The following is a 21,039-nucleotide window of genomic DNA, read 5'->3' as shown; positions in this document are numbered from 1 at the left end:
GTTTATCTGCTCTCTGAGCCCGGCCATGGGCCAGGCTCGTCTGGTGCTTGCCTGGTCAACCAGGCTGTTGCTGCTGGAGGCCCGCTGCCCCACATATAAGAACATAAGAAAGGAGGAACACTGCAGTAGGCCTGTTGGCCCATACTAGGCAGGTCCTTTACAATTCATCCCACTAACAAACATTTGACCAACCCAATTTTCAATGCCACCCAAGAAACAAGCTCCGATGTGCAAGTCCCACTCAAATCCATCCCCTCCCACTCATGTACTTATCCAACCTAAATTTGAAACTACCCAAAGTCCTAGCCTCAATAACCCAACTAGGTAGACTGTTCCACGCATCAACTACCCTATTTCCAAACCAATACTTTCCTATGTCCTTTCTAAATCTAAACTTATCTAATTTAAATCCATTACTGCGGGTTCTCTCTTGGAGAGATATCCTCAAGACCTTGTTAATATCCCCTTTATTAATACCTATCTTCCACTTATACACTTCGATCAGGTCTCCCCTCATTCTTCGTCTAACAAGTGAATGTAACTTAAGAGTCTTCAATCTTTCTTCATAAGGAAGATTTCTAATGCTATGTATTAATTTAGTCATTCTACGCTGAATGTTTTCTAACGAATTTATGTCCATTCTGTAATATGGAGACCAGAACTGAGCTGCATAATCTAGGTGAGGCCTTACTAATGATGTATAAAGCTGCAGTATGACCTCTGCACTTCTGTTGCTTACACTTCTTGATATAAATCCCAGTAATCTATTTGCCTTATTACGTACGCTTAGGCATTGCTGTCTTGGTTTAAGGTTGCTGCTTACCATAACCCCCTCACAGCCTAGTTGATTTGGTGCCACCAGAGCCGTTCTATGTCCAAGACGGATAAAACCACCCCAAACCACCCTTGCATATGAACAAGTAACATTTACATCTAGCCATGTAACATTTGCAAACCTCCTACGGCAGGACACCACCTCAGAAACAGTTCAGCTGATCACCAGTGTCAGAAAGCAGCCGCCCCCACCACCACCAGCTCCAGCAAGGGCCCTGCAATCACTAGCTCTAGCAAGGGCCCTGCAATCACCAGCTCCAGCAAAGACCCTGCAATCACCAGCTCTAGCAAGGGTCCTGCAATCACCAGCTCCAGCAAAGACCCTGCAATAACCAGCTCCAGCAAGGACCCTGCAATCACCAGCTCCAGCAAGGGCCCTGCAATCACCAGCTCCAGCAAGGGCCCTGCAATCACCAGCTCCAGCAAGGGCCCTGCAATCACCAGCTCCAGCAAGGACCCTGCAATCACCAGCTCTAGCAAGGGCCCTGCAATCACCAACTCTAGCAAGGACCCTGCAATCACCAGCTCTAGCAAGGGCTCTGCAATCACCAGCTCCAGCAAGGACCCTGCAATCACCAGCTCTAGCAAGGGCCCTGCAATCACCAGCTCCAGAAAGGACCCTGCAATCACCAGCTCTAGCAAGGGCCCTGCAATCACCAGCTCCAGAAAGGACCCTGCAATCACCAGATCCAGCAAGGGTCCTGCAATCACCAGCTCCAGAAAGGACCCTGCAATCACCAGATCCAGCAAGGGTCCTGCAATCACCAGCTCTAGCAAGGGCCCTGCAATCACCAGCTCCAGAAAGGACCCTGCAATCACCAGATCCAGCAAGGGTCCTGCAATCACCAGCTCCAGAAAGGACCCTGCAATCACCAGATCCAGCAAGGGTCCTGCAATCACCAGCTCTAGCAAGGGCCCTGCAATACCAGCTCCAGCAAGGACCCTGCAATCACCAGATCCAGCAAGGGTATTGTAATCACCAGCTCTAGCAAGGGCCCTGCAATCACCAGATCCGGCAAGGGTCCTGCAATCACCAGCTCCAGTAAGGGTCCTGCAATCACCAGCTCCAGCAAGAGCCCTGCAATAACCAGCTCCAGCAAGAGCCCTGCAATCACCAGCTCCAGCAAGGGTCCTGCAATCGCCAGATCCAGCAAGGGCCCTGCAATCGCCAGCTCCAGCAAGGACCCTGCAATCACCAGATCCGGCAAGGGTCCTGCAATCACCAGCTCCAGCAAGGGCCCTGCAATAACCAGCTCCACCAAGGGTCCTGCAACCACCAGCTCCAGCAAGGACCCTGCATCACCAGCTCCAGCAAGGACCCTGCAATCACCAGATCCAGCAAGGGTCCTGCAATCACCAGCTCTAGCAAGGGCCCTGCAATCACCAGCTCCAGCAAGGGTCCTGCAATCACAAGTTCTAGCAAGGGCCCTGCAATCACCAGCTCCAACAAGGGCCCTGCAATCACCAGCTCCAGAAAGGACCCTGCAATCACCAGATCCAGCAAGGGTCCTGCAATCACCAGCTCCAGAAAGGACCCTGCAATCACCAGATCCAGCAAGGGTCCTGCAATCACCAGCTCTAGCAAGGGCCCTGCAATACCAGCTCCAGCAAGGACCCTGCAATCACCAGATCCAGCAAGGGTATTGTAATCAGCTCTAGCAAGGGCCCTGCAATCACCAGATCCGGCAAGGGTCCTGCAATCACCAGCTCCAGTAAGGGTCCTGCAATCACCAGCTCCAGCAAGAGCCCTGCAATAACCAGCTCCAGCAAGAGCCCTGCAATCACCAGCTCCAGCAAGGGTCCTGCAATCACCAGATCCAGCAAGGGCCCTGCAATCGCCAGCTCCAGCAAGGACCCTGCAATCACCAGATCCGGCAAGGGTCCTGCAATCACCAGCTCCAGCAAGGGCCCTGCAATAACCAGCTCCACCAAGGGTCCTGCAATCACCAGCTCTAGCAAGGGCCCTGCAATCACCAGCTCCAGCAAGGGTCCTGCAATCACCAGCTCCACCAAGGGTCCTGCAATCACCAGCTCTAGCAAGGGCCCTGCAATCACCAGCTCCAGCAAGGGTCCTGCAATCACCAGTTCTAGCAAGGGCCCTGCAATCACCAGCTCCAGCAAGGGCCCTGCAATCACCAGCTCCAGCAAGGGCCCTGCAATCACCAGCTCCAGCAAGGGCCCTGCAATCACCAGATCCAGCAAGGACCCTGCAATCAAAAGATCCGGCAAGGGTCCTGCAATCACCAGCTCCAGCAAGAGCCCTGCATCACCAGCTCCAGCAAGGACCCTGCAATCACCAGTTCCAGCAAGGGTCCTGCAATCACCAGATCAAGCAGGAGCCCTGTAACCAGCCCTTGCAACCTCCCTCCTGCGAAAAAAAAGGCAATAGCAAAACACTATACCTATTACCAATTCACCGCCATGCATATATGCAACTTGCGTACATGTGTGCCACTGACGGGCAGTGTGGTATACCACATCCTACGATTATCACGGATAACAGAACACACACACAGTTATTAAAATGCGCAGAAGTGATTAGGCCTTTATTACCCCCCCCCCGTCCCCACCCCTACCCATCCTTGTCCACATTCCATCCTTATCTACCTTTCTTCGTTCCCCAACTTTTCAAACCTGTGGTTAAAACTGCCTACCTACACTTATCTCTACTTACACTTGCGACTCGCATTTTGCCGACTCGTCACCTCGTTCAGTCTGCTGGATACACTGTACCATTAACAGTTCACTCAGGTTTAAACCAGTGTTCCACTACGCTAAACTACACAAGCACTCCTGGTGAAGGCTCGTCCTTATTCTTCCAAGATTGTCAAGATCCCTCTTCAATTTGAATTATTAAAGTACTGTCATGGTTACTGGCAGTAAGCTACACTACTGCCTTCCACCAGGATGGTTACTGGCAGTAAGTTACACTACTGCCTTCCACCAGGATGGTTACTGGCAGTAACACCACTGCCCTCCACCAGGATGGTTACTGGCAGTAACACCACTGCCCTCCACCAGGATGGTTACTGGCAGTAAGTTACACTACTGCCTTCCACCAGGATGGTTACTGGCAGTAAGTTACACTACTGCCTTCCACCAGGATGGTTACTGGCAGTAAGTTACACTACTGCCTTCCACCAGGATGGTTACTGGCAGTAAGTTACACTACTGCCCTCCACCAGGGTGGTTACTGGCAGTAAGTTACACTACTGCCCTCCACCAGGATGGTTACTGGCAGTAACACCACTGCCCTCCACCAGGGTGGTTACTGGCAGTAAGTTACACTACTGCCCTCCACCAGGATGGTTACTGGCAGTAAGTTACACTACTGCCCTCCACCAGGATGGTTACTGGCAGTAAGTTACACTACTGCCCTCCACCAGGGTGGTTACTGGCAGTAAGTTACACTACTGCCTTCCACCAGGGTGGTTACTGGCAGTAAGTTACACTACTGCCTTCCACCAGGCAGGATGCCTTCCACCAGGGTGGTTACTGGCAGTAAGTTACACTACTGCCTTCCACCAGGGTGGTTACTGGCCACTACTGCCTTCCACCAGGGTGGTTACTGGCAGTAAGTTACACTACTGCCTTCCACCAGGATGGTTACTGGCAGCAAGTTACACTACTGCCCTCCACCAGGATGGTTACTGGCAGTAAGTTACACTACTGCCTTCCACCAGGGTGGTTACTGGCAGTAAGTTACACTACTGCCTTCCACCAGGGTGGTTACTGGCAGTAAGTTACAGAGAAATAGCAAGCATCGAACTTAAGCTAAAAGAATCCTTTAGGAGTCAGGAATCGCGGGAAGAACTAAAAGCCATAAATGAAATCGAAAGAAACCCAAAGTATTTCTTCTCCTATGCCAAATCAAAATCGAGAACAACGTCCAGTATTGGGCCCCTACTTAAACAAGATGGGTCCTACACAGATGACAGCAAGGAAATGAGTGAGCTACTCAAGTCCCAATATGACTCAGTTCTTAGCAAGCCGCTAACCAGACTGAGAGTCGAAGATCAAAATGAATTTTTTATGAGAGAGCCACAAAATCTGATTAACACAAGCCTATCCGATGTTATCCTGACGCCAAATGACTTCGAACAGGCGATAAATGACATGCCCATGCACTCTGCCCCAGAGCCAGACTCATGGAACTCTGTGTTCATCAAGAACTGCAAGAAGCCCCTATCACGAGCCTTTTCCATCCTATGGAGAGGGAGCATGGACACGGGGGTCGTCCCACAGTTACTAAAAACAACAGACATAGCCCCACTCCACAAAGGGGGCAGTAAAGCAACAGCAAAGAACTACAGACCAATAGCACTAACATCCCATATCATAAAAATCTTTGAAAGGGTCCTAAGAAGCAAGATCACCACGCATCTAGAAACCCATCAGTTACACAACCCAGGGCAACATGGGTTTAGAACAGGTCGCTCCTGTCTGTCTCAACTATTGGACCACTACGACAAGGTCCTAAATGCACTAAAGACAAAAAGAATGCAGATGTAATATATACAGACTTTGCAAAAGCCTTCGACAAGTGTGACCATGGCGTAATAGCGCACAAAATGCGTGCTAAAGGAATAACAGGAAAAGTCGGTCGATGGATCTATAATTTCCTCACTAACAGAACACAGAGAGTAGTCGTCAACAGAGTAAACTCCGAGGCAGCTACGGTGAAAAAGCTCTGTTCCACAAGGCACAGTACTCGCTCCCATCTTGTTCCTCATCCTTATATCCGACATAGACAAGGATGTCAGCCACAGCACCGTGTCTTCCTTTGCAGATGACACCCGAATCTGCATGACAGTGTCTTCCATTGCAGACACTGCAAAGCTCCAGGCGGACATCAACCAAATCTTTCAGTGGGCTGCAGAAAACAATATGAAGTTCAACGATGAGAAATTTCAATTACTCAGATATGGTAAACATGAGGAAATTAAATCTTCATCAGAGTACAAAACAAATTCTAGCCACAAAATAGAGCGAAACACCAACGTCAAAGACCTGGGAGTGATCATGTCGGAGGATCTCACCTTCAAGGACCATAACATTGTATCAATCGCATCTGGTAGAAAAATGACAGGATGGATAATGAGAACCTTCAAAACTAGGGAGGCCAAGCCCATGATGACACTCTTCAGGTCACTTGTTCTATCTAGGCTGGAATATTGCTGCACACTAACAGCACCTTTCAAGGCAGGTGAAATTGCCGACCTAGAAAATGTACAGAGAACTTTCACGGCGCGCATAACGGAGATAAAACACCTCAATTATTGGGAGCGCTTGAGGTTCCTAAACCTGTATTCCCTGGAACGCAGGAGGGAGAGATACATGATTATATACACCTGGAAAATCCTAGAGGGACTAGTACCGAACTTGCACACGAAAATCACTCACTACGAAAGCAAAAGACTTGGCAGACGATGCACCATCCCCCCAATGAAAAGCAGGGGTGTCACTAGCACGTTAAGAGACCATACAATAAGTGTCAGGGGCCCGAGACTGTTCAACTGCCTCCCAGCACACACAAGGGGGATTACCAACAGACCCCTGGCAGTCTTCAAGCTGGCACTGGACAAGCACCTAAAGTCAGTTCCGGATCAGCCGGGCTGTGGATCGTACGTTGGTTTGCGTGCAGCCAGCAGCAACAGCCTGGTTGATCAGGCTCCGATCCACCAGGAGGCCTGGTCTCAGACCGGGCCGCGGGGGCGTTGACCCCCGGAACTCTCTCCAGGTAAACTGCCTTCCACCAGGGTGGTTACTGGCAGTAAGTTACACTACTGCCTTCCACCAGGGTGGTTACTGGCAGTAAGTTACACTACTGCCTTCCACCAGGGTGGTTACTGGCAGTAAGTTACACTACTGCCTTCCACCAGGGTGGTTACTGGCAGTAAGTTACACTACTGCCTTCCACCAGGGTGGTTACTGGCAGTAAGTTACACTACTGCCTTCCACCAGGATGGTTACTGGCAGCAAGTTACACTACTGCCCTCCACCAGGATGGTTACTGGCAGTAAGTTACACTACTGCCCTCCACCAGGATGGTTACTGGCAGCAAGTTACACTACTGCCCTCCACCAGGATGGTTACTGGCAGTAAGTTACACTACTGCCTTCCACCAGGATGGTTACTGGCAGTAAGTTACACTACTGCCCTCCACCAGGGTGGTTACTGGCAGTAAGTTACAGTACTGCCCTCCACCAGGATGGTTACTGGCATTAAGTAACACCACTACCACTACTGCAGTTTCCACCAGGGTGGTTACTGGCAGTAAGTTACACTACTGCCCTCCACCAGGGTGGTTACTGGCAGTAAGTTACAGTACTGCCCTCCACCAGGATGGTTACTGGCAGTAACACCACTAAGTACTGGCAGTAACACCACTGGGTTACCTCCCACCAGGGTGGTTAGTGACAGTAACACCACTGCCCTCCACCAGGGTGGTTACTGGCAGTAACTCCACTGCCCTCCACCAGGGTGGTTAGTGACAGTAACACCACTGCCCTCCACCAGGGTGCTTACTGGCAGTAAGTTACACTACTGGCAGTAACTACCACTCCCACTCCACCAGGATGGTTACTGGCAGTTACTGGCAGTAACACCACTGCCCACCACCAGGATCCACACCACTGGGGTGGTTAGTGACAGTACCAGGATGGTTACTGGCATTAAGTAACACCACTGGCCTCCACCAGGATGGTTACTGGCAGTAACACCACTGCCCTCCACCAGGGTGGTTACTGGCAGTAAGTTACACTACTGCCCTCCACCAGGGTGGTTAGTGACAGTAACACCACTGCCCACCACCAGGATGGTTACTGGCAGTAACACCACTGCCCTCCACCAGGGTGGTTACTGGCAGTAAGTTACACTACTGCCCTCCACCAGGGTGGTTAGTGACAGTAACACCACTGCCCACCACCAGGATGGTTACTGGCAGTAACACCACTGCCCTCCACCAGGATGGTTACTGGCAGTAACACCACTGCCCTCCACCAGGATGGTTACTGGCAGTAAGTAACACCACTGCCCTCCACCAGGGTGGTTAGTGACAGTAACACCACTGCCCTCCACCAGGGTGGTTACTGGCAGTAACACCACTGCCCTCCACCAGGGTGGTTAGTGACAGTAACACCACTGCCCTCCACCAGGGTGGTTACTGGCAGTAAGTTACACTACTGCCTTCCACCAGGGTGGTTACTGGCAGTAAGTTACACTACTGCCCTCCACCAGGATGGTTACTGGCAGTAAGTTACACTACTGCCCTCCACCAGGGTGGTTACTGGCAGTTACACTACTGCCCTCCACCAGGATGGTTACTGGCAGTAAGTTACACTACTGCCCTCCACCAGGATGGTTACTGGGAGCAAGTTACACTACTGCCTTCCACCAGGATGGTTACTGGCAGTAAGTTACACTACTGCCCTCCACCAGGGTGGTTACTGGCAGTAAGTTACACTACTGCCCTCCACCAGGATGGTTACTGGCAGTAAGTTACACTACTGCCCTCCACCAGGGTGGTTACTGGCAGTTACACTACTGCCCTCCACCAGGATGGTTACTGGCAGTAAGTTACACTACTGCCCACCACCAGGATGGTTACTGGCAATAAGTTACACTACTGCCCTCCACCAGGATGGTTACTGGCAGTAAGTTACACTTCTGCCCTCCACCAGGGTGGTTACTGGCAGTAAGTTACACTACTGCCGTCCACCAGGATGGTTACTGGCAGTAAGTTACACTTCTGCCCTCCACCAGGGTGGTTACTGGCAGTAACACCACTGCCCACCACCAGGATGGTTACTGGCAGTAACACCACTGCCCTCCACCAGGGTGGTTACTGGCAGTAACACCACTCCCCACCACCAGGATGGTTACTGGCAGTAACACCACTGCCCTCCACCAGGGTGGTTACTGGCAGTAAGTTACACTACTGCCCTCCACCAGGGTGGTTACTGGCAGTAAGTTACACTACTGCCCTCCACCAGGGTGGTTACTGGCAGTAAGTTACACTACTGCCCTCCACCAGGATGGTTACTGGCAGTAAGTTACACTACTGCCCTCCACCAGGGTGGTTACTGGCATTAAGTTACACTACTGCCCTCCACCAGGGTGGTTACTGGCAGTAAGTTACACTACTGCCCTCCACCAGGATGGTTACTGGCAGTAAGTTACACTACTGCCCTCCACCAGGATGGTTACTGGGAGCAAGTTACACTACTGCCTTCCACCAGGATGGTTACTGGCAGTAAGTTACACTACTGCCCTCCACCAGGGTGGTTACTGGCAGTAAGTTACACTACTGCCCTCCACCAGGATGGTTACTGGCAGTAAGTTACACTGCTGCCCACCACCATGGTGGTTATTGGTGGCTGGATGGCAAGAGTCGTAAAGCTATCTTTACCAAAGAATCAACCATCACTTCAAGAAACAGCTCTGGTAACGCCTCACTGACAGCTTCGGCTGCAATGGAAAAGGGATTTATTGCTTGGCTGAATTCAAAACGGCAGCGATTTATGTCAGGAATATATTGATAGAACGCGTCTTCCAGGCCCTGGAGGTGACGCTTGATTTAAGTCAGGAATATATTGATAAAATGAGTCTTCCAGACCCTTGAGGTTGATTCCTGATCTTACTTTAATGGTCTTAAAGTTCTTTTCATTTGTGTTGCAGAGTTTCGTTATAATGGGAAAAAGATACACTGTGCTGCTTTAATTTTTGCAACTGACCACCTATCAAGGTTGAGGGACTGACCACCTATCAAGGTTGAGGGACTGACCACCTATCAAGGTTGAGGGACTGACCACCTATCAAGGTTGAGGGACTGACCACCTATCAAGGTTGAGGGACTGACCACCTTCTATCAAGGTTGAGGGACTGACCACCTATCAAGGTTGAGGGACTGACCACCTTCTATGAAGGTTGAGAGACTGACCACCTTCTATCAAGGTTGAGGAACTGACCACCTATCAAGGCTGAGGGACTGACCACCTATCAAGGTTGAGGGACTGACCACCTATCAAGGTTGAGGGACTGACCACCTTCTATCAAGGTTGAGGGACTGACCACCTATCAAGGTTGAGGGACTGACCACCTATCAAGGTTGAGGGACTGACCACCTATCAAGGTTGAGGGACTGACCACCTATCAAGGTTGAGGGACTGACCACCTTCTATGGAGGTTGAGAGACTGACCAACTTCTATCAAGGTTGAGGAACTGACCACCTATCAAGGCTGAGGGACTGACCACCTATCAAGGTTGAGAGACTGACCACCTTCTATGAAGGTTGAGGGACTGACCACCTATCAAGGTTGAGGGACTGACCACCTTCTATCAAGGTTGAGGAACTGACCACCTATCAAGGTTGAGGAACTGACCACCTATCATGGTTGAGGGACTGACCACCTATCAAGGTTGAGGGACTGACCACCTGTCAAGGTTAAGGGACTGACCACCTATCAAGGTTGAGGGACTGACCACCTGTCAAGGTTGACTGGGTTGACTGACCACCTTCTATGACCACCTTCTATGAAGGTTGAGAGACTGACGACCACCTATCAAGGTTGAGGAACTGACCACCTATCATGGTTGAGGGACTGACCACCTATCAAGGTTGAGGGATTGACCACCTTCTAACGAGGTTGAGGGACTGACCACCTATCAAGGTTGAGGGACTGACCACCTGTCAAGGTTAAGGGACTGACCACCTATCAAGGTTGAGGGACTGACCACCTATCAAGGTTGAGGGACTGACCACCTTCTATGAAGGTTGAGAGACTGACCACCACCTATCAAGGTTGAGGAACTGACCACCTATCAAGGCTGAGGGACTGACCACCTATCAAGGTTGAGGGACTGACCACCTTCTATGAAGGTTGAGAGACTGACCACATTCTATCAAGGTTGAGGGACTGACCACCTATCAAGGCTGAGGGACTGACCACCTATCAAGGTTGAGGGACTGACCACCTATTAAGGTTGAGGGACTGACCACCTATCAAGGTTGAGGGACTGACCACCTATCAAGGCTGAGGGACTGACCACCTTCTATGAAGGTTGAGAGACTGACCACCACCTATCAAGGTTGAGGAACTGACCACCTATCAAGGCTGAGAGACTGACCACCTATCAAGGCTGAGGGACTGACCACCTATCAAGGTTGAAGGACTGACCACCTTCTATCAAGGTTGAGGGACTGACCACCTATCAAGGTTGAGGGACTGACCACCTATCAAGGTTGAGGGACTGACCACCTATCAAGGTTGAGGGACTGACCACTATAAAGTTACTTCCTCAACTGAAAAAGTCTGCCGTGCAGGGGAAATGTTTCGGTAATAAAGACAGCCACGGGAGGTATATCTGCCTGCGTGTCATGTCCGTACCTGGCCAGTGTCACGTACCTGGCAGGTGTCACATATCTGGCAAAATCCAAGCTAAGAACTACCTTTAGAATTGGACCACTACTGAGAGAGATTCGTATACTGAAGACGAACAGGAAATAATTGAAATCCTAAAAGAACAGTACGAGTCGGTGTTCACCAACCCACTAAATAACAGCAAGGTAGAAAATGCAGAAATATTTTTCACTACAGAAGAAGGCCGCACAGACCAACTAACTGACATTAGTACAAATCCCATAGTTTTCGAAAAAGAAATGAGAAACATGCCCTCTAATTCAGCACATGGACCAGATTCATGAAATGACCTATTTATAAGTAGGTGCAAAGTACCACTAGCACGAGCCCTCAGGATTCTTTGGAGAAAGAGCTAAGATCTAGGTGAAATACCGGAGGCCTTAAAGAGTGCAGACAGCTCCTTTGCACAAGGGAGGTAGTAGAGCACTAGCTAAAAATTACAGACCATCATAAAAATCTTCGAAAGAGTGATGAGACGGCAGGTCACAAATTTCATGGACCAGCACAACCAACATAACCCGAACCAGCATGGTTTTAGAGCAGGACGATCATGACTGTCACAGCTGCTGAACCATTATGACAGAATTACGGAGGCACTGGAAGACGACCAAAACGCAGATGCGATTTACACAGATTTTGGAAAGGCGTTTGACAAATGCGATCATGGAGTGATAGCTCACAAAATGAAGGCCATGGGCATTACGGGGAAGGTAGGCAGATGGATTTTCGGTTTCCTAACACACACAACACAAAAAGTAGTAGTGAACAGGGTCAAAAGCTCAGTGCCCCAAGGCACTGTCCTGGCACCTCTGCTGTTTCTCATCCTCATAGCAGACATAGATAAAAACACCCATCACACTTTTGTATCATCATTTGCAGATGACACTAAAATAAGCATGAAAGTCAGTACGGTAGAGGACACTGAAAAATTACAGGAAGACATAAACAGGGTTTTCCAGTGGGCAGTGGAAAACAACATGACGTTCAATGGTGGTAAGTTCCAGCTGCTTAGGTGTGGAAAAAATGAAGAATTCAAAAGGAACACTATATACAAAACTCAAGAGGGTCACCAAATAGAACGTAAGGAACACGTAAAAGACCTGGGAATGTCAGTGGACCTTTCTTTTAAAGATTATAACAAGACAAAGATCACGACAGCCAGGAAGATGACTGGGTGGGTATTGAAAACTTTCAAAACAAGGGAAATAATGCCGATGGTGACACTCTTCAAATCACTAGTGCTCCCTCACTTAGAATATTGCTCAGTGCTGACGGCCCCGTTCAGGGCAGGAGAAATATCGGTGCTGGAACAAATACAGAGATCGTTTACGGCTCACACAACCTGCAAGGCACCTAAACTACTGGGAACACCTGCAAGTCTTGAACATGTATTCATTGGAGCGGAGGAGAGAGAGGTACATGATAATATATACCTGGAAGGTACTCGAGGGCTTGGTCCCAAATCTGCACACTGCCATAACAACATACTGGAGTGAGAGATATGGGAGGAAGTGTAAAATAAACCCAGTGAGGAGCAGGGGTGCGGTGGGGACAATAAGGGAACACTGTATCAACATCCGGGGTCCCAGACTGTTCACCATCTTACCAGAAGATATCAGAAACACGGCTGGAACAAGTGTTGAAACCTTCAAGAGGAAACTAGATAAGTATCTCCACCAGGTGCCAGATCAACCAGGCTGTGATGGATATGTGGGGCAGCGAGCCTCCAGCAGTACACCCTAAGCACCAGACGATCCTGGCCCATGGCAGGGCTCAGAGTAGATTAACTCTCGAACTCTTCAAAGGTTTAAAGGTATCAAAGGTGTCACATACCTGGCAGGTGTCACATACCTGGCCAGTGTCACATACTTGGCCAGTCTCACATACCTGGCCAGTGTCACATACCTGGTCGGTAGCGCACTCAGATCACACAATGAGATCCGTGGCTCGATCCCCGGTTCGGGTGGAAACATTAGGACGTGTTTAAGACACGTGCTGTCCATGTTCATCTATCAGTAAGTAGGACTGGTGTGGGTCGCATCCTGGGACAATATTAACCAAATTTGCCCGAAATGCTCTGCATAACCACGGACTTTCTATAAAATAGTATGCTAATGATGTCAGCTATGGTCTGTAAACGTTGTATCGTGTACTTGTAGAAATAATGATTATTATTAAACCATACCACGGGCGGGGGTTAGAACCCGCGATCAGAAAGTCATAAAACTGGAGACCGTCGAGTTAGCCAGTGGGCCAGTAGCTAACGCATCGTCTGAAGTTTGAAGACTCTGATCGCGGGTTGTAACCCCGCCCGTGGTATGGTTTGATTGCAATCATGTCATTACGAGTTAAGATTATTATTATTATTATTATTATTATTATTATTATTATCGGCTATAAGAGGGTTGCGGAGATACTCAGATGACTGCAACAAGATCCCAGACACCCAGACTGATGAATGTTACACAAATAACCCGCACATAAAAGAGAGAAGCTAACCACGACGTTTCGGTCCGACTTGGACCATTGACAAAGTCACAAGTGACTTTGTCAATGGTCCAAGTCGGACCGAAACATCGTCGTTAGCTTCTCTCTTTTATGTGCGGGTTATTTGTGTAATGTTCCAGTCACGGTATTGTGCCTTTTTGTTATTTATTTACTGATGAATGTTACGTGGGAGACAAATGATTTTTGACCGTCGACTTGATCAACAACAGAAACACTGTACGTACTGGGATAATATAACTGCAGTATCAGGGCACACACATACAGGACACACAAAGTCTTGGTGGGTTGTAGCAGCAGAGAAACACAAGGAAGTTTATTATAATTGTCACCGTTTCCAATTTTAATACGAGAATGCTAAGATGGATGATTATGTCTGAATATATATGGGGCTGCAGGTCACCAGCAGCAACAGCCTGGTTGATTAGGCAAGCACCAGACGAGCCTGGCCCATGGCCGGGCTCCGAGAGTAGAAAAACTCTTGGAATTCATTAAGGTATATCAAAGGAAGCTTTTTACTACATTATTCAAACACAATGTTAGGTTAGATCTCCCGTCCCTCGTTAGTCTCACGTTAGATCTCCCGTCCCTCGTTAGTCTCACGTTAGATCTCCCGTCCCTCGTTAGTCTCACGTTAGATCTCCCGTCCCTCGTTAGTCTCACGTTAGATCTCCCGTCCCTCGTTAGTCTCACGTTAGATCTCCCGTCCCTCGTTAGTCTCACGTTAGATCTCTCGTCCCTCGTTTAGTCTCACGTTAGATCTCCCGTCCCTCGTTAGTCTCACGTTAGATCTCCCGTCCCTCGTTAGTCTCACGTTAGATCTCCCGTCCCTCGTTAGTCTCACGTTAGATCTCCCGTCCCTCGTTAGTCTCACGTTAGATCTCCCGTCCCTCGTTTAGTCTCACGTTAGATCTCCCGTCCCTCGTTAGTCTCACGTTAGATCTCCCGTCCCTCGTTAGTCTCACGTTAGATCTCCCGTCCCTCGTTTAGTCTCACGTTAGATCTCCCGTCCCTCGTTAGTCTCACATTAGATCTCCCGTCCCTCGTTTAGTCTCACGTTAGATCTCCCGTCCCTCGTTTAGTCTCACGTTAGATCTCCCGTCCCTCGTTAGTCTCACGTTAGATCTCCCGTCCCTCGTTTAGTCTCACGTTAGATCTCCCGTCCCTCGTTAGTCTCACATTAGATCTCCCGTCCCTCGTTTAGTCTCACGTTAGATCTCCCGTCCCTCGTTAGTCTCACGTTAGATCTCCCGTCCCTCGTTAGTCTCACGTTAGATCTCCCGTCCCTCGTTAGTCTCACGTTAGATCTCCCGTCCCTCGTTAGTCTCACGTTAGATCTCCCGTCCCTCGTTAGTCTCACGTTAGATCTCCCGTCCCTCGTTAGTCTCACGTTAGATCTCCCGTCCCTCGTTTAGTCTCACGTTAGATCTCCCGTCCCTCGTTTAGTCTCACGTTAGATCTCCCGTCCCTCGTTAGTCTCACGTTAGATCTCCCGTCCCTCGTTAGTCTCACGTTAGATCTCCCGTCCCTCGTTAGTCTCACATTAGATCTCCCGTCCCTCGTTTAGTCTCACGTTAGATCTCCCGTCCCTCGTTTAGTCTCACATTAGATCTCCCGTCCCTCGTTAGTCTCACGTTAGATAGTCTCACGTTAGATCTCCCGTCCCTCGTTAGTCTCACGTTAGATCTCCCGTCCCTCGTTAGTCTCACGTTAGATCTCCCGTCCCTCGTTAGTCTCACGTTAGATCTCCCGTCCCTCGTTAGTCTCACGTTAGATCTCCCGTCCCTCGTTAGTCTCACGTTAGATCTCCCGTCCCTCGTTTAGTCTCACGTTAGATCTCCCGTCCCTCGTTAGTCTCACGTTAGATCTCCCGTCCCTCGTTAGTCTCACGTTAGATCTCCCGTCCCTCGTTAGTCTCACGTTAGATCTCCCGTCCCTCGTTTAGTCTCACGTTAGATCTCCCGTCCCTCGTTAGTCTCACGTTAGATCTCCCGTCCCTCGTTTAGTCTCACGTTAGATCTCCCGTCCCTCGTTAGTCTCACGTTAGATCTCCCGTCCCTCGTTAGTCTCACGTTAGATCTCCCGTCCCTCGTTAGTCTCACGTTAGATCTCCCGTCCCTCGTTAGTCTCACGTTAGATCTCCCGTCCCTCGTTTAGTCTCACGTTAGATCTCCCGTCCCTCCTTAGTCTCACGTTAGATCTCCCGTCCCTCGTTTAGTCTCACGTTAGATCTCCCGTCCCTCGTTAGTCTCACGTTAGATCTCCCGTCCCTCGTTAGTCTCACGTTAGATCTCCCGTCCCTCGTTTAGTCTCACGTTAGATCTCCCGTCCCTCGTTAGTCTCACGTTAGATCTCCCGTCCCTCGTTAGTCTCACGTTAGATCTCCCGTCCCTCGTTAGTCTCACGTTAGATCTCCCGTCCCTCGTTTAGTCTCACGTTAGATCTCCCGTCCCTCGTTTAGTCTCACGTTAGATCTCCCGTCCCTCGTTTAGTCTCACGTTAGATCTCCCGTCCCTCGTTAGTCTCACGTTAAATCTCCCGTCCCTCGTTAGTCTCACGTTAGATCTCCCGTCCCTCGTTAGTCTCACGTTAGATCTCCCGTCCCTCGTTAGTCTCACGTTAGATCTCCCGTCCCTCGTTTAGTCTCACGTTATATCTCCCGTCCCTCGTTTCTCAGTTAGATCTCACGTTAGATCTCCCGTCCCTCGTTTAGTCTCACGTTAGATCTCCCGTCCCTCGTTTAGTCTCACTTTAGATATCCCGGCCCTCGTTAGTCTCACGTTACATCTCCCGTCCCTCGTTAGTCTCACGTTAGATCTCCCGTCCCTCGTTAGTCTCACGTTAGATCTCCCGTCCCTCGTTAGTCTCACGTCTCACGTTAGATCTCCCGTCCCTCGTTAGTCTCACGTTAGATCTCCCGTCCCTCGTTTAGTCTCACGTTAGATCTCCCGTCCCTCGTTTCTCACGTTAGATCTCCCGTCCCTCGTTAGTCTCACGTTAGATCTCCCGTCCCTCGTTAGTCTCACGTTAGATCTCCCGTCCCTCGTTTAGTCTCACGTTAGATCTCCCGTCCCTCGTTAGTCTCACGTTAGATCTCCCGTCCCTCGTTAGTCTCACGTTAGATCTCCCGTCCCTCGTTAGTCTCACGTTAGATCTCCCGTCCCTCGTTTAGTCTCACGTTAGATCTCCCGTCCCTCGTTTAGTCTCACGTTAGATCTCCCGTCCCTCGTCCCTTGTTTAGTCTCACGTTAGATCTCCCGTCCCTCGTTAGTCTCACGTTAGATCTCCCGTCCCTCGTTTAGTCTCACGTTAGATCTCCCGTCCCTCGTTAGTCTCACATTAGATCTCCCGTCCCTCGTTAGTCTCACGTTAGATCTCCCGTCCCTCGTTAGTCTCACGTTAGATCACCCGTCCCTCGTTTAGTCTCACGTTAGATCTCCCGTCCCTCGTTAGTCTCACGTTAGATCTCCCGTCCCTCGTTAGTCTCACGTTAGATCTCCCGTCCCTCGTTAGTCTCAGTCTCACGTTAGATCTCCCGTCCCTCGTTTAGTCTCACGTTAGATCTCCCGTCCCTCGTTTCTCAGTCTCACGTTAGATCTCCCGTCCCTCGTTACGTTAGATCTCCCGTCCCTCGTTTAGTCTCACGTTAGATCTCCCGTCCCTCGTTTAGTCTCACGTTAGATCTCCCGTCCCGCGTTAGTCTCACGTTAGATCTCCCGTCCCTCGTTTAGTCTCACGTTAGATCTCCCGTCCCTCGTTTAGTCTCACGTTAGATCTCCCGTCCCTCGTTAGTCTCACGTTAGATCTCCCGTCCCTCGTTAGTCTCACGTTAGATCTCCCGTCCCTCGTTTAGTCTCACGTTAGATCTCCCGTCCCTCGTTAGTATCACGTTAGATCTCCCGTCCCTCGTTAGTCTCAGTCTCACGTTAGATCTCCCGTCCCTCGTTAGTCTCACATTAGATCTCCCGTCCCTCGTTTAGTCTCACATTAGATCTCCCGTCCCTCGTTTAGTCTCACGTTAGATCTCCCGTCCCTCGTTTAGTCTCACATTAGATCTCCCGTCCCTCGTTTAGTCTCACGTTAGATCTCCCGTCCCTCGTTTAGTCTCACGTTAGATCTCCCGTCCCTCGTTAGTCTCACATTAGATCTCCCGTCCCTCGTTTAGTCTCACGTTAGATCTCCCGTCCCTCGTCGTTAGATCTCCCGTCCCTCGACTAGTCTCACATTAGAACTCCCGTCCCTCGTTGAGTCTCACGTTAGATCTCCCGTCCCTCGTTTAGTCTCACTTTAGATCTCCCGTCCCTCGTTTAGTCTCACGTTAGATCTCCCGTCCCTCGTTTCTCACGTTAGATCTCCCGTCCCTCGTTAGTCTCACGTTAGATCTCCCGTCCCTCGTTTCTCACGTTAGATCTCCCGTCCCTCGTTTAGTCGTTAGATCTCCCGTCCCTCGTTTAGTCTCACAGATCTCCCGTCCCTCGTTTAGTCTCACGTTAGATCTCCCGTCCCTCGTTTAGTCTCACGTTAGATCTCCCGTCCCTCGTTTAGTCTCACGTTAGATCTCCCGTCCCTCGTTAGTCTCACGTTAGATCTCCCGTCCCTCGTTAGTCTCACGTTAGATCTCCCGTCCCTCGTTAGTCTCACGTTAGATCTCCCGTCCCTCGTTAGTCTCACGTTAGATCTCCCGTCCCTCGTTTAGTCTCACGTTAGATCTCCCGTCCCTCGTTAGTCTCACGTTAGATCTCCCGTCCCTCGTTAGTCTCACGTTAGATCTCCCGTCCCTCGTTTAGTCTCACATTAGATCTCCCGTCCCTCGTTTAGTCTCACGTTAGATCTCCCATCCCTCGTTTAGTCTCACGTTAGATCTCCCGTCCCTCGTTTAGTCTCACGTTAGATCTCCCGTCCCTCGTTTAGTCTCACGTTAGATCTCCCGTCCCTCGTTAGTCTCACGTTAGATCTCCCGTCCCTCGTTTAGTCTCACGTTAGATCTCCCGTCCCTCGTTAGTCTCACGTTAGATCTCCCGTCCCTCGTTAGTCTCACGTTAGATCTCCCGTCCCTCGTTAGTCTCACGTTAGATCTCCCGTCCCTCGTTTAGTCTCACGTTAGATCTCCCGTCCCTCGTTTAGTCTCACGTTAGATCTCCCGTCCCTCGTTTAGTCTCACATTAGATCTCCCGTCCCTCGTTTAGTCTCACGTTAGATCTCCCGTCCCTCGTTTAGTCTCACGTTAGATCTCCCGTCCCTCGTTTAGTCTCACGTTAGATCTCCCGTCCCTCGTTTAGTCTCACATTAGATCTCCCGTCCCTCGTTTAGTATCACGTTAGATCCCCCGTCCCTCATTTAGTCTCACATTAGATCTCCCGTCCCTCGTTTAGTCTCACGTTAGATCTCCCGTCCCTCCTTTAGTCTCACATTAGATCTCCCGTCCCTCGTTTAGTCTCACGTTAGATCTCCCGTCCCTCGTTTAGTCTCACGTTAGATCTCCCGTCCCTCGTTTAGTCTCACGTTAGGTCTCCCGTCCCTCGTTTAGTCTCACGTTAGATCTCCCGTCCCTCGTTTAGTCTCACGTTAGATCTCCCGTCCCTCGTTTAGTCTCACGTTAGATCTCCCGTCCCTCCTTTAGTCTCACATTAGATCTCCCGTCCCTCGTTAGTCTCACGTTAGATCTCCCGTCCCTCGTTAGTCTCAGGTTAGATCTCCCGTCCCTCGTTAGTCTCACGTTAGATCTCCCGTCCCTCGTTTAGTCTCACGTTAGATCTCCCGTCCCTCGTTAGTCTCACGTTAGATCTCCCGTCCCTCGTTAGTCTCACGTTAGATCTCCCGTCCCTCGTTAGTCTCACGTTAGATCTCCCGTCCCTCGTTAGTCTCACGTTAGATCTCCCGTCCCTCGTTAGTCTCACGTTAGATCTCTCGTCCCTCGTTTAGTCTCACGTTAGATCTCCCGTCCCTCGTTTAGTCTCACATTAGATCTCCCGTCCCTCCTTTAGTCTCACGTTAGATCTCCCGTCCCTCGTTTAGTCTCACGTTAGATCTCCCGTCCCTCCTTTAGTCTCACGTTAGATCTCCCGTCCCTCCTTTAGTCTCACGTTAGATCTCCCGTCCCTCGTTTAGTCTCACATTAGATCTCCCGTCCCTCGTTTAGTCTCACGTTAGATCTCCCGTCCCTCCTTTAGTCTCACGTTAGATCTCCCGTCCCTCGTTTAGTCTCACATTAGATCTCCAGTCCCTCGTTTAGTCTCACGTTAGATCTCCCGTCCCTCCTTTAGTCTCACGTTAGATCTCCCGTCCCTCCTATAGTCTCACGTTAGATCTCCCGTCCCTCCTTTAGTCTCACATTAGATCTCGCGTCCCTCCTTTAGTCTCACATTAGATCTCCCGTCCCTCGTTTAGTCTCACATTAGATCTCCCGTCCCTCCTTTAGTCTCACGTTAGATCTCCCGTCCCTCCTTTAGTCTCACATTAGCTCTCCCGTCCCTCCTTTAGTCTCACGTTAGATCTCCCATCCCTCGTTTAGTCTCACATTAGATCTCCCGTCCCTCCTTTAGTCTCACGTTAGATCTCCCGTCCCTCCTTTAGTCTCACATTAGATCTCCCGTCCCTCCTTTAGTCTCACATTAGATCTCCCGTCCCTCGTTTAGTCTCACGTTAGATCTCCCGTCCCTCGTTTAGTCTCACATTAGATCTCCCGTCCTGTGGCATGCAAAGAGTACGTAACCTTTATTCGGCGCATGTACACACCCTCATTTACAGGCTATCTCCCCCAACCAGCGAACCAGGTTGCTAAGAGTTGGTGATGGGGCCCCATCGTTCAACTAGTGACCAGGTTCTAGCCAATAAGAAGGTGGGATTGGCAATCGCAGAGGTTATGTGGATACCGCTCTCCTGTCTGCCCTTGTCATTCCCATTCTAGAGCTGGTTGAGCACGGTCTGCTATCTTGTGGCTTCTATTTCTGCCTTGCTTACCGTGACGTGCACTATACTTATTACTGTACATAGTGTACATATTGCTGTTCTAAATTGGTGAAGGATAATATAAGTCTAAACTTTTTCTGCTGTGTTTCTTTTGCTCCCATTACACCTGGGATAACAGGCCTTTGAAATCCTAGGTTGTAATACGTCCCTCGTTTAGTCTCACATTAGATCTCCCGTCCCTCCTTTAGTCTCACGTTAGATCTCCCGTCCCTCCTTTAGTCTCACGTTAGATCTCCCGTCCCTCGTTTAGTCTCACATTAGATCTCCCGTCCCTCGTTTAGTCTCACATTAGATCTCCCGTCCCTCGTT

The 21,039-nt window shown here is 50.0% G+C and overlaps 1 protein-coding gene across 5 annotated transcripts in view; it reads right to left on the bottom strand.

Annotated features, from left to right (window-relative positions):
• LOC128696401 (protein turtle-like) overlaps positions 1-21,039 on the bottom strand; it is a 1,392,149-nt gene that overhangs the window by 796,397 nt on the left and 574,713 nt on the right. The gene's annotated exons all lie outside the window — the stretch shown is intronic.

The sequence above is a fragment of the Cherax quadricarinatus genome, chromosome 39 (genome assembly GCF_038502225.1).
Source record: "Cherax quadricarinatus isolate ZL_2023a chromosome 39, ASM3850222v1, whole genome shotgun sequence".
NCBI lineage: Eukaryota > Metazoa > Arthropoda > Malacostraca > Decapoda > Parastacidae > Cherax > Cherax quadricarinatus.
The sequence above is the reverse complement of the archived record's forward strand: the minus strand, read 5'-3'. Positions and strand labels throughout refer to the sequence as shown.